Below are 14,179 nucleotides of genomic sequence, written 5' to 3' on the forward strand. Positions count from 1 at the left end.
GGTACTGTGGTACTCTCATAGATCAAAATGCATACTGCTGTAACTGTTGAGGGAGTCGTGAAAAAGTGTATAGTCTTCACCCGCTACAAACCCGATGGTACAATTCTAAACATGCGAATGAATGTGTTGATGTCGAGCATGAATAGAAATCATTGGATTACCGGCCATTGATGTATGCCGTTAACCAATTCGAGGCAACTCACCATTGATGTCAATGAGTGCCAAGGTACCAGAGTACATCTTGCGAAGTGCGAATGGATGTGTCAAGGTCGAGCCACTTGCAAGATCTGAAGATCAAGGGACATTGATGTATTCCCATGATCGCCAGTGAGAGAGCTTTCCATTAAGGCATGCAAGCCTCTAGGTACTCAAAATGAAGTCTAGTCTATTTCCCAGATAAGGTGCTATGTCGATGAGGCAAGACTTGTTGAAAGGTGGGCCTTAAGGAATCCCACATCAGTCAACACGAGTTTGTAAAAAAGATTTGGTAGGACTACAAATGGAAAGAACCCACGGACAAGCAGTGTGGATCAACATGGCTAGGAAATCAAGGCAATGTAATCATGGAAAGGGAATGACTTTTATTCAGAAGGCAAACTAGAAGGCAAAAATAAACTGAAAAGGATAAAGGGATGTATGCGATTCAGAAAAATAGGTGTGCATGAAGTCGTGAAAGATAAGGAAATGGAAGATGGGCTGCAACACAAGGATGGTCTAGGTATGTGGAAGGAAAAAGGGAAGTAATCATGACGCGAAAGGTGTGTAGTGGAAAATGTCATGATATGTGCAGTGAAGAATTTGTTCCTTCAAGCGCCCAATGATGCATGTTTCATTGTGATTTCGAAGAATCACTTTGCATACTCTGAAAAACTTAGCACCATTCCTGCATAAAAATTGTCATCTTCGTGTGCCATCTGAATCGATCATTCCTGTATGAAGTGAATTTAAAAACAAATTAGCTCATTTTCAAGAATTTATGAAATGTCCATTTTTTTTTAATTATTTTCCGAAATAACTCTAATTGTGGATGAAAAAGGTATCACATCGTAATGTTGAGTTGTCTGCATAAGCTTCTCGTTGTCCTACACATAACATCAATCTCATTTCACTTGTTAGTATATGCATCCTAACTTTTGCCCATAAATTCACAAAAATATCCAACATACTTTGATTTCCCCCCAACTAGAAATATTGCATGTCCCCATGCAATGTACTCATTAATTGTGCAATACTTTTTCAAAATGTTTTTAGTGGTTTGCAGGAAAATTAATTTAAAATATTTGAAAAGGCTGTTGTATTTCTGAGGGAACATGTAGTGAGTTTAGGAATGAATGAGGGCAAATTTTATTTTATTTTTTAAACAACAAATTGTTATTTTTATGTTTTAACAAAATTAAAATGAAAATTTTATTTTAGCATGGATGTTAGGTGTTGAATTAGACAATAAATTAAAAAGAAAATTTATTTATTTATTTATTTCATTTTTTTGGTTAATAAATAACAAATTAAAAAACAAAAGTTGTTAATTATTATTTATGTCGATTTTTTTTTTATACATTAAAAACAAAACTGTACATTTAAATTCAATGGGCACCATAAATCTTCTGATGTAAAACCCATTGCACACGTAGTTGAAAACGCAAATGCGTATTACCTGTGGGTTCCATCGATTCAGGCACCAAATGTGCATGTCCAAAAGCATCCTGTGGGTTCCTCCGCACTTCATGGCGTGGGCAAGTTGAAGTTATTAATGACAGAAAGTGTGTCAATGTGATCCAGCAATTCAAGCATGGAGTTGGGCAAATAATTTAGCTGCAGTTTGGATGCACACATCATAAATTTGTGAGCTCAAGCTCCCATTGTTGTTTTGCTAGTCTCAGGCCTGCAAGATGCAGTGTGTTTCCTTTCGGCCCAAAAAAAAACTTCCAATTACAAACCACAGGAGGGTTTATTCATGGGATATAAGATTGAATGATCAAATGTTGAGTGCTTGTGGTCGTAGCTGCCTTATTACAGGAGAGGCTCTTGGGCATAGTTTTAGAGTTCATAATGAATGGCCTAATATATATTTTGAAAGATGCAAGTGAATAGGAGGCTCTTTTAGGGTCTGGAAAAGGAAATGAGAAATGGCAGCCTGCTGCTGTAGTCTACGAACAACTGTTCTCGTTAATTACAGCTCAGGCCTTTGTCAAAGACGTTATTGCGTTCCTGGCTGTGCAAGTTGTACTTGTGGAATGCTATGTGGTTTTAGAGTAGAAGAGATAGATTCTTCTGTTGTGCAAGATGGGATGCGTGCTCAGACAGCTTTTGCTTGCAACTAATAAGATAAAATGAGAGTGGCCCTGTTCAAAGTCTGTAGTCTCAACTTCTGAGAGTAAGTTCTGATGAAACTCAAGGTGAAGAAGCAGTTCCATTACAAAATTAGAAAAATACAGTAGACAAAAGTGAATTAGCAGAGTGCAAACCCAATTACTCACACTGCCTTATAGTGAATGCCAACATCTTCAGAACGCAGCACCCTCAAAAACGTCAGTTTTGAAAAGCAGTTTGTGATCAAACCAGGACAAATCTAGACAAACGAAGACATGGGTTTTCTCCAAAACAGAATAAATTACATAACCCAGAAATCGTTTTCCTAATTTTCTAATGGTCTAAGAGGGAATCATGGTTCTTTGAGACCCTGTTTAGATGACTGCGTGAAGAAAAAAACGGTTTTGACAATTAATGTGCAGAGAATTACAGGTTTTGCTGGCCGTGAAGCAGATTTTGAGCGATTTTGTGTTCATTGACCACGTATCAAGTGAACTGCACCTGTACATGTGGAAATTGGTGTGTAGATAAATAAAAGCGAGTCACCTGCTGGTATATCGAATTGCGGGGAAGGGATTGGTGTTACAGAGGAGAAAGGACACCAGCAATGGCAGATTTGAGTGGGGTGGGTTAAATCACCACCAAGGTCAAGTGCGCTGTCCTCTTCCGGGAAGCATTACAAAACATTTTTTTTTATTATTATTATTATTTTTTTAATTTTAGAAAGAATCAAAACTCTCTTTGTGTTTTTTTTTTAACAAATGGACATAATAATTTGCATATCGAAAGATGTTGATGATGAAGCATGTTGCAAAACATGAATTTATTCTTGAAATTAGTCTAAATCATCCCTATTTTTTGATCCTCGAGATTGTACAAAGACGCAGGAGGAGAGCATACTTATTCTAGGTAAAAGAAAAACTGAAAATGAAAGCAAAAAAAAAACTAAAACTGAAAGCCTACCTACTCTATACTAATTAGAATTTATAAATTAGTTATGTGTAGTTAAACTTCCAATGAAGCCATTCACGTAGCAATGACAACAATAGATTCAGTAGCAAGTTTTCAAATAAAAAATGAAAATATTCGAAAGTGAATGAGTCTAGTGGTTGTATCTGTAAATCAACTAAATAAAAATAAAAAGATGAATCTAATCTAGTACTTACCTGGAACCATTGTTCGATAAAGCTTTGATTAGCATAGTTTCTCTCACTCATATCATGTTGTAACTCCTGTTCTTCTTCTCCAATTTGCTGCTCTTCTTCCTCGATCTCCTGTTCGAATGGTTGTTCGCCATCAGATACGCAGGATTCTTCAGATGTTGAATCTTCATTTATTTCTTGGGGAGTAGTTGAACCTTTAATTCTTGTCAAGATCTCCTCTTCCAAGGAAGAAGAGATCTCGACTTCTGCTAGGATCTGAGTGAGTAGTTCCAAGCTGAAACTCATTGTTAAGTCATGTTGAAAAAAAAAATGAAAATCAACACACACTAAAAATTGAATTAAAAACAAAAGGATCACAGAAATAATCTTGAATTCAATACTCAATTAAACCCTCTTACAAGGACTGCTCATTAATTGAGTAATCGAATGCTTCAATTATAACCATGAACCATGAATTCATCAAACACTCTTCACAGTTGTGAAAATCAAACACACTTGCAGAAATTAAAATTCACACTTGCATAAATGTAAACACACCCTACATGCCCTGATCCATAAGAGGTCGAGCCCATTACGGTATCCCGAATGCGATGCGTAGGCTGTTCCCCACGTCTTACCGCCTTAACACCTCGGAGTTAGGAACATGTCTAAACACACTTGCATGGAAAATCAAACTATACTTCAATCCATCGTGCCTCCTCGGCAACGGCGCCAAAATGTTGGGTGAAACTATGTTCGTTTAATCCTGTTGTAGTACTTACCCAACTATTTAATTTGTCAATCCGAGGTCTGTAGACTTACGAGACACATGCAATATATATGCAGGACTGAAGTGGAACTAATCTAATATAATCTAATCTAAATTACTGAAATCAAATTAATATAAGAAGGCATTGAAACATTAACTATGAAAGCAGGAAGTTGCATAAAAGAAAAGCGATACAGCATGTGAAGAAGTGAATGGCAACAACATATGTGAGCTCACAACAATGAAACTATGTTAAATTATATTACAATAACTAAATTACAAATCATAACAATAAAAGAATCAAAGTTAATCTCCATTCTCTATTATTCCTTATTCATCCCTTCAATGAAGAGAGAGCACTCTCTTATATACATGAGGAAGATAACCTTTCCATAATTACATATCAAATATTCTCTCAAGCACTCTCAACTAGTTTCCCGTTATTACAAGATATCATCGCACAAATCTCTCACATATCTTGGATAGATATGCCAACCAAATCCTCCATGCTTTTCTCCTAATTATCTCCTTTAGGAATTGGATAAGATATGTCTCCATGATTTTCTCCTTAGGATAAGATATGCCTCCATGATTTTCTCCTTAGAAAAAGGCTTGCATAATTATCTCCTTGATATGGTGGAGGATTAATTCTTCACATATTTCCTACACATCACAAAACTCACATATTCTTGAGATATATATAAAAATATGTACATTTTCTAATAATTAATCATAAATTCACTTAAAATACAAAGATGAATAAAATGGAAAATAAGAAGGTGAAACCCAAATGTATGTATGAAAGTGATATGATAACAGGTTAATGGGATGATGAAATTTAAGGAATAGTGAAGAAAAAGGTGGATGAAAATATGACATCTGAGTCCCAACAGTTGCTGATCTGAATAGTGATCGACAGATGCTGTCGATATCAGTTATTGGTGACTTTCATAAAGTCTTGCTCTAGATATTTCGGTCATATATCTCTTTTGTGCTATCTCTTTCATGGTGTCAAGGTCATGTAATGGCCTATATTGGTTTCCCCACTATGCCTGGGATGAAGATGTAATGTTCTTGCTTTATCATGTGTAAACTTTTGATGTATCCCCACTTGGTCGGGTGGATGAGTCAATTCTAGTATATCCCCATGTGGTTGGGAAATGGATGTATGTATTGAGTCCTTTGGTGATAGGAAGGTCTCTTATGATGTATAAGTCATGATTCTTCTTGAAGAACATCTTTTTGCAGATCTTGCCTTTAGTCAGGAAGAGCATGAACAACACACTTCAACAGAACAGAGACTTGCCATGTACTCAGAGGGAGCATGGACAGATTGGTACACTTTGGCATATACAAAGGGGGAGCACATTTGGAGATTTCAGCAGGTACTCAGGGGGAGTATGGACAGCAGAACGATTATCAAGGAAAGAGAATATCTTGGTCCACTCTTTACCCTTGATGTCAAAGGGGGAGAGTGATTTGGTGTTGTTGCCATCAAGTCCAAAGGGGGAGATTGTTGGCATTATGATGCATGTGTTGTACTTGATGGCAACCCTCTCATAGAAGAACATATCACTTACATATAACTGGATCAATCTACAGATGTGACTAAATGCATGGATGCAGGACAGCTCAAAGGAATAAGAAGATCAAGTTCTAAGTATGACAAGTTAGCTTTGCCATCAAGTCAAAAGGGGGAGATTGTTGGCATTATGAGACAAGTGTTGTCCTTGATGGCAAAATGACAGATTATAGTGCAACAGGTTAGTAGCAAAGAATTGATGATCAGACTACAAAGAATGAAGAAAGAAGAGTGTATATGCAGGTTCACTATATACCAAGTAGGGTATACACGCAAGTTCACTATATACCAAGTCGTGTATACGCAGGTTTGCTATATACCAAGTAGGGTATACACGCAGTTTCATGCACGGAAAAGCACGTAGATGTCGGAAAGCTTACTTTTGGTCCGTGGTAGTTAGTCGTCGGTATTTGAACCTATGGTTTTGTACCATGGTATCTCGACAAGTGTGTTGATCCCAAGTATTGGGCTCTTGGTATTGATTTGTTATGGTTTTGGACCGTGGTATTGAGCAAGGCCTAAGACTATAAAAGGAGAAGAAGATCATTAGGCAACAGCATTCGAAAAAGTCTTGAATATCTGAGGAAGTAAGAGATCTAGTATGCAGGTTATGGGTTGATGATGCATTGCTTGATCTGAGCTGAGGCGGGATCTCACCGGTTGATGGAGAACAAGAACTAAGGAGAGATCGGGATCAAATGGTTTGAAATGAACTATCTTTATATAGTTGACTATGCTTATTCTAGATCTGCATACTGATGCATGTATTGTTCTATAAGTGTTATGAATATGACTGATGTCTGGTACAGCTGCAAGTTATGAGAAAATATTTTTAGATCTGTACGTGGCTTGTCTTTGACAAAAGCGCGTATGTACGCGGGTTTGATTCATCATAGTAGTGTATACCATTTGAGCTATGATGTCTGAAGTTACAGGTGGTTCTGACTACTGATGAGTTTTGATGACTGTTTAATGGTGTCAGTATTCTGCATATCTTGGTTGGATGATTGTGTATTGATGGATGAGAACTAATATGGATCAAGATCATAATGACTCATATTTATGTGATCCGATGGACTAGATCTGGGTGCTAACACATATATTATCCTTGTATATGTAATGATCTGGTTATGTCTCAAGTCAGGGAGTGCAACAAAGTTATGAATAAGTGATTAATGACATATACGCTGGTTCATCTTGATGAAGTTGCGTATACACGCTGGTTCGGCACTTCCAAGTAGCGTATGCACTCTGATGCATGATTTTGATGGTACAGTTGGTTCTGATTGTTATTGCATAGTTCTGCTCTGTGTTCTGGTGACTGTGTTGTTGACAGGGTTTCAGTGTTTCAGTGATTCAGAGATTGATGATGCTAGTATTGATTGTTTTGTGCTTCAATGATAGTTATGGGTCCAGTATGAAAATTTGATGAAACGTGGCCTTTCAGATTATGTGTTGTGCTTCAGGAGTATCCAGTCTGAAAATGTATGAAACGTGGTACCTGGAGGAGAGAAGATTGTAGGCCAGCGCCTACGTACTAGTATCTTAGCTAGTACAAGAGCAAAGGGGGTTGGACCTCCCTTCCAGGAGAGTCTGGAGAACGAGAGAAGTTTGTGGCCTTCTGCGGGTTGTAGCCTGCGTGCTGGTAAAGGACTGCACCAGTACATTGTAAAAGAAGTTTCTTAATAAAGGAAGATAGAAACGAATTGCAGCAGGTGGTTTTCACCCACATTGGGTTTCCACCTTATATCATGGTGTTCATGTGTGTTGCTTATGTGTGTTGATCTATCTGCTTTATTGCTACTGTTGACTGTTAATATGGCTAATAATGTTCTGATGCATCCATTGAAGATCACATAACTGAATCATGAGTTTAAAAGTTATACGCTAGTTGCAATAGACATAGTCACGTATATACGCAGGTATACTTAACTGAAGTAGCGTATATTATTCTGAAGTATGAAAATGAAAAAGTATTATTGATTAGATAATACTGATTCACCCGCCCTCTCAGTATTATTTCCAACACACATATTGATGATTTTTTTTATCAATTGAACGGACGTGCGGTGTTTTCAAAAATTTATTTGAGACTATGATATCATCATGTCTACATCAGAGAAGAAGACATATACAAGACTACATTCCATACGAGGTAAGACCATTATGATTTTGTGGTGGTTCCTTTTGGTCTTAACATTTCTCTAGCCACTTTTATGTGCTTGGTGAAAAGTGTGGTGCATCCTTCCCTAGACACGTTTGTGATAATGGTTATTGATGATATATTGATATACTCCAAGAATGAGGAAGAGCATGAAGAAAACCTAGTAGTAGTGTTGAGACTGTTGAGATAGAATTAGTTGTATGCCAAACTCTACAAGTGCATTTTTGTTTAGTCTCAAATTCATTACTTGGGACATTTTGTTTCCAAGGAGGGTATATAAATGGACCTAGAAAATATTAAAGCTATCACAAAGAGGCCAACTCCTATGAAATTAGTATGAATGTTGATGAGGTCAGATGATTCATGGGAATAGCAGGTTATTATAGTTGGTTCATCAAGAACTTCTCCATGATTTTATAGTTCCTATTACAGCTTTGAAGGGGGAAGGGAAGAAGTTTGAATGGACTAAGGAGTGCGCAACTAGTTTTAAGCAGTTGAATCAATTGCTTACAAATGCTCCGGTTTTGAAGATTACAAATACTGATAAGGAGTTTTTGGTTTCTATAAATGCTTGTAAGGAATGACTTGGTGGAGTATTGATATAAGAATGACATGTGTTATGCTATGAGTTTAGGAAGTTGAATGAGGATGAGAAGAATTATGTGACTCATGATCTTGAGTTGGAAGTTATCATTCATTCATTGAAGTTGCAGAGACGTTATTGTCTTTGCAGGAGGTTCCTCTTAATGAGTGTTCAAGTTGGGTTGAGGTACTTGTTTGATCAACCAGATCTGAATGACAATCTAGATAGATGTCTGAATAACCTTAGTGAGTTTGACTTTGAGATCATATACATAAAGGGAAAGTAAAACAATAATGCAAATGTTCTCAGTAGAAGAGTGCAAGTGAATCATATTTCAGCTGTGAGCTCTTATGGGAAATATTTACAACAACAGATCTTACAGGCATGGAAACATGATTAGAGGTATCAATACTTGAAGCAGAGATTTTAGCAGCAGTGTGGATATGATGGGGATGAGGAGTATCACTTCACAGTATATGGATTGGTGAGATTCAAGAACAAGATTTATGTGCTAGATAATAATGAGCTCATGAAGCCTATCTTAAGGGAGTTTCATTTCAAGTTGTATTTAGGCCACCCAGGATACCAAAACCCTTTGAAATTTGTAATGGAGTTCTATAATTGGATGAACATGAAGAAATAGGGGGTGATTTTATCGCTAAGTACTTGGACTATTAATAGGTGAAAACAGAGTGCAAGCATCCAGCTCGTTTGTTGCAACCTATTCTGATCCCAGAATGGAAATGGGAGGCCATTTGTATGGAATTCATTACATGTTTTTTGAGGACATTAAGAAAACATGATTCCATCATAGTGGTCTTTGATAGGTTGACTAAGGTGGCTCACTTCATTGGAGTGAAGTCTAGTAATTCAGCTAGTGAAGTAACTCAGATCTTCATTGGGGAGATAGGCTAATGAGGTAGCTTAGATCTTTTGGAAGGAGTTATTTAAAGGCTTGGGGACAAGGTTATATTTTAGTAAGACTTATCATCCATAGATAGATTGATATGCATAGAGGGTTAATACGATGCCTGAGGATATTTTTAGGATGTATGTCATGCATCAGGAGATGAAGTAGGATGAGTATCTTCCACTGGTGGAGTTTTGGATATAACAATGGGTATCATGAATCCTTGAGGATGAGTTCAATTAAGGCTCTTTATGGGTGAAGCTGCAATAATCCTATTAGCTGGAGTGATCCACTGAAAAAAGTGTTGATTGGACCAGATATGTCGGCTAAGATGGAGAAGGAGATGTGTGTCGATATCAAGAGGAATCTAAAGCCATCATTAGACAAGAAAAGGATTTATGCGGATTAACATAGATCATTCAAGGATTTTCAGGTTGGGGAGCATGTCTACTTTCCCATCAAGTCCAATAAGAGCTTCTTGAGGATTGGGTCATGTTCAAAAGTGGCACATAGGTATTTTGATCCTTTTGAGATCCTTGGGAGGATTGGACCAATGGCTTACCAACTTGCACTACCACAAATAATGAAAGTCCATTATGTTTCCAATATTTAATTGCTTAAGAGATATGTCCAAGATTTTGATCATGTCATTTTGGTATATATTAATGGTGGAACTAGAGGGATATTTCTAGCAAAAAACTCAATGCATTTTGCAGTGGAAATAGTTGATGCTCTGTAGTTGAGCAATTGAGCAAGTTAAAGTGAAGTGGAAGCACTTTGGGCCCAATGAAGCTACATGGGAGATGGTTGATCATACATGAACTTTGTATCCTTCCTTATTTGTTGGTTGAGAATATGTGTTTGTTGTACATCTTTTAGTTTATTTTTATATATCCATATGAGTATTTCAAATACTGCAACGAGCTATGTTATAAAACTCCATTAAGTAGTATGTTGAAAATACCACATGGACTTTTGTTATAAAGCTCCAATAAGAAGTATGGTGTTCATGGTTTTAGCAGTTTCATATGATTTAAATGATGAATAACATTGTCTAATAAAACCCCATCGCTAACATGTTTCACTAGAAATAATCGTCATTAGACATCGAGGATGGTGTTCCTCTAGGGGGAGTTGTTTGTAACAACCTTTGGTTGATTTTCCATGTAAATAAAATAAGACCAAGGTCATGGGACATGTATTCCAAGTTGAATGGCGGGTGAAAATTATTCTGGGAGTCACTTGTGGTTAATTAATGGCTATAGAAATTTGCAAAGGAAAAGAGGCAATAATTTTGTTTCAATTATGAAAATAAAGGAAAATAGGAGAAAAGGAGGATGAAGAGGCACACATTTTCATGCAAGGGAAATTAGAGGGAAAATGAAGGAAAATGAAGAAAAATTAGACATTAATGATAAAAGGGCATCAGAGAACCAAAGGTTAGGTTTATTATTGTTTGGAGTTTAGCTCTTGTTCATTCTCTCATAATCTTTCACACTTATACCATATTTGGAGCATCCTTGGAGCATTATAGTGATCACTTGGATTGGAGAAAAAATACAAAGGAAATAAAGGTAGTGTAAGGAGATAGTTGGATTAGTAGCTATAAAAGGATTACTTTGTAGATAATACACATGTGGTTCCTTGGTTATATGTTTTCATTGGCATGTATATTTTCCTCAATTGAGAGTTGTTTTATCATTTCCTTTTCATTTCTTATATATCCATGGTGTAGAGGGTTCCCCATTTGTTTTTTTTTACTGGTTCTCAGGTTTCCTATGGTTGTGGGTTGGAACAAATTATCTAGAGCCCTAAAACAGCTTGGGTTCCATGGAGGTTGTAAGTTTAGTTACTAGTGCTTGGAGTGTATGGGTTGGGATAAATACTCTTGAGCTCTAAAAAAAATCGGGTTCCCTAGAGGGTTTTGTTTGAGCTACTCATTCTTGGAGCCCTAGAAATTTGACTAGAGACCATTCTGGTTGATGTTAGTGATTCATGGACCATATAGGTGAGATCAATGTGCTTGAGGGTTGAGGTGGTTTGCCCTCTAGCATCCGTGGTTGGTTGTATTTTGGTTTAACTCTTATGATCCTTCATTCATTTTTGGAATATGACATGGGGTGTAGGTTTTAATCCCACACAGAAATTACCTACATATGAATTCTAAAACATAGAAAATAAACAATGCGAGAGCATAACACATAAAACATATATACACAAAGATTTTCCCCTAGATCCCAGAACCAAGATTAACATATTCCTTTTTCATTATGTTCCTTTCAATGTTACAATACATGTTTATACATGTTAAAGCATCTAATGCCATGGAATGAAACCCATTGGATCCAAAACCATGTGCGAAAACCATGCAAAAAACCATCGCGTACAAAACCATGTGCGAAAACCATGCACAAAACATGGGGGTGATTGGGTGAAAAAGAGAGTCGGTTCAACCCAATCTATGGTCGAGTCATACATGGAAGTCCCTAACTTAGTTGACATTTTCATATGTTAATATGAACTAATTTCTTATTGTCATCTATGAGGACTTGTACTAGTTGTTATGGTGATCTTATGTTTGATTTTTCTTTGCTTCTATTTTGGTTATATGTTGCTTATATGCATTTTTCTATTGTGCTCTCTAGCTATGGCTCTTTTTCATTATTTGATAAGTTATTGGACGATTGATGAATGCATGGGCTAACAATTGTTATTGCAGCTAGCTAGAGAGGGCATAAAACCTCCTTCGTGCTTCTTAAATGAAGTTCATAAGTTTATGATCATATACACATTCAGGATATATAGCTTATATGATTACTATCTTCTTGACGAAATGTATATCTAGTATTAGTCGTGTCTCGGTCAAGATCTTACTGAAGCTTTGAGTTTTTAGCATTGTTATCACCATTGTCTTGACTCTCGAAAGTTACATGCGATTTTGGGCGGTCGTCTAGATATTAGCATGAAAGTGTGGCATAGATATCATGACCAAATGCATAGAACAGGGGATTCTGGGTGATAACCATGCATAGACAAGTTTGTGGGTGTGTTTTATAGCCTCCCAACCATATGCATGAAGTGTTCTGGGTGTGTTCAGGGAGTAAACCTAGTGAAAAAGAGTTCCATGTTAGGGATTGATCACCTAGAGTGGTCAGTAGGCTCCTAAGTGATTTATAGTCTCTGAGGGATGTTATTTTACTTCCAGTTTGTAGGGACTAATTCCATAACTCGAACTTCAAGGTCAGGTCATATTGTGCTGACACTCAACTCATGTTTACCCTTAAAATTTGGTCAAAGTGGGTAAATTTTGGGTGGGGCATCTATAGTACCAACCCTTTCAAGGGAATGGAAGAGCCCTCTTGTGTCTCCATGAGGATGCCAAGGAAGGGAGGAAGAGGTAGGAGGGGAGTAGGAGCTAAAGACCAATCAAGCCAATATGGTGCTACATTGTTCACTCACAACTCTTAGATGTGACAAGAGATTCGTGAGCTACAGATTAAAGTGTGTGAAGAGGGCAATCTCATTTAGGCTCAAAATTGTTAGAAGATATTTCAATATGGGTCCCAAATCTTGGAAATAATAGGGAAGGCACAAATAGTAACTAAATTCATTTGCACTCCAATTGAAGATAAAAATGTTGTTAGGGTTAGTGTTAAGAGATAAGGAGGTGGAGAAATATAATATTTTCACCTCTGTTGAAGATGCGAAAATAATGCTGAGAAACCTGAGTTCTTGTGTGAAGAATATAATGACTCGATCGATGCATGTGGAAAGCCACATACCCTATGATTTTTAAGGAAGGGAGCAACTAGATTCCCTTGCATCAAGAGTCTAGGCTCTAGAAAACATCTCCTCTTCATAGAATGACTAACATGGGTTTAAGGTGGTGGATTAGCACTAAATATTCCCTGTTGAATGTTATGAGTTTTGGGGCGGTTCTTGTGTTTGTAGATTACAATGACTTAAAGATGCATGGTCATGGGTCTCTGAGCTTTGTTTGTGGTTGCATGTCTCAGCTTTGGAGGTACATCTATGTCTTCAATGTGGTGAATTATTGAACTATAATTATTGGTGCGAGGATTCAATCAAAGGGAAACTATTCTTTTTGCTAGTTCTCAATCCTTATTTTGCTTGGAATAACGTCCCTCCTAGCACGACATCATAACTGAATATATATGTTCTTTTTGTGATAGTAGTCACAAGGTTGGTGCCTTCGCTCTCGGCTATGGCATGTGTATTATGTGTTTTCTATCAATGTAAAAAATGTTATCCATGTCTAGGGTGGGATATGAAATTATATGTTTGGTTTAATTTTTTAGAGACACTGTTATTTGGTGATAAAGGTTGAGATATCCATCCTTCCTCTAGGTGCTAGGATGCTTATGATTACGCCAAGGGGCACTCTTCATCCCAATATGGTACAAATCTTGCAATGTAACATTAAATATTTTGACTAATTCAAGTTATATAAGAATAAATAAATAAATTAAAACTAAATTAAATAAAAAGATTAATGTAGTGTAAACCTTTTAGGTCACGCAAAATAAAATAAAAATAACAAAATAAAATAATAATAAAAATAAACTTCTATTAGAGTTAAAATAAATTGTATATCAAGAGATTTGGTCCTTCTCAACACTTAGTAGATACAGAGTTAAGATGGAACTAAACTAGTGTACTCTTATTTCCTAAAGTAATAAAAGTATTTTAATTTACAAA

Source organism: Pinus tabuliformis, chromosome X (genome assembly GCF_031772625.1).
Source record: "Pinus tabuliformis cultivar Carrire ecotype Pingquan chromosome X, CPIR1, whole genome shotgun sequence".
In the NCBI taxonomy this organism is placed as follows: domain Eukaryota; kingdom Viridiplantae; phylum Streptophyta; class Pinopsida; order Pinales; family Pinaceae; genus Pinus; species Pinus tabuliformis.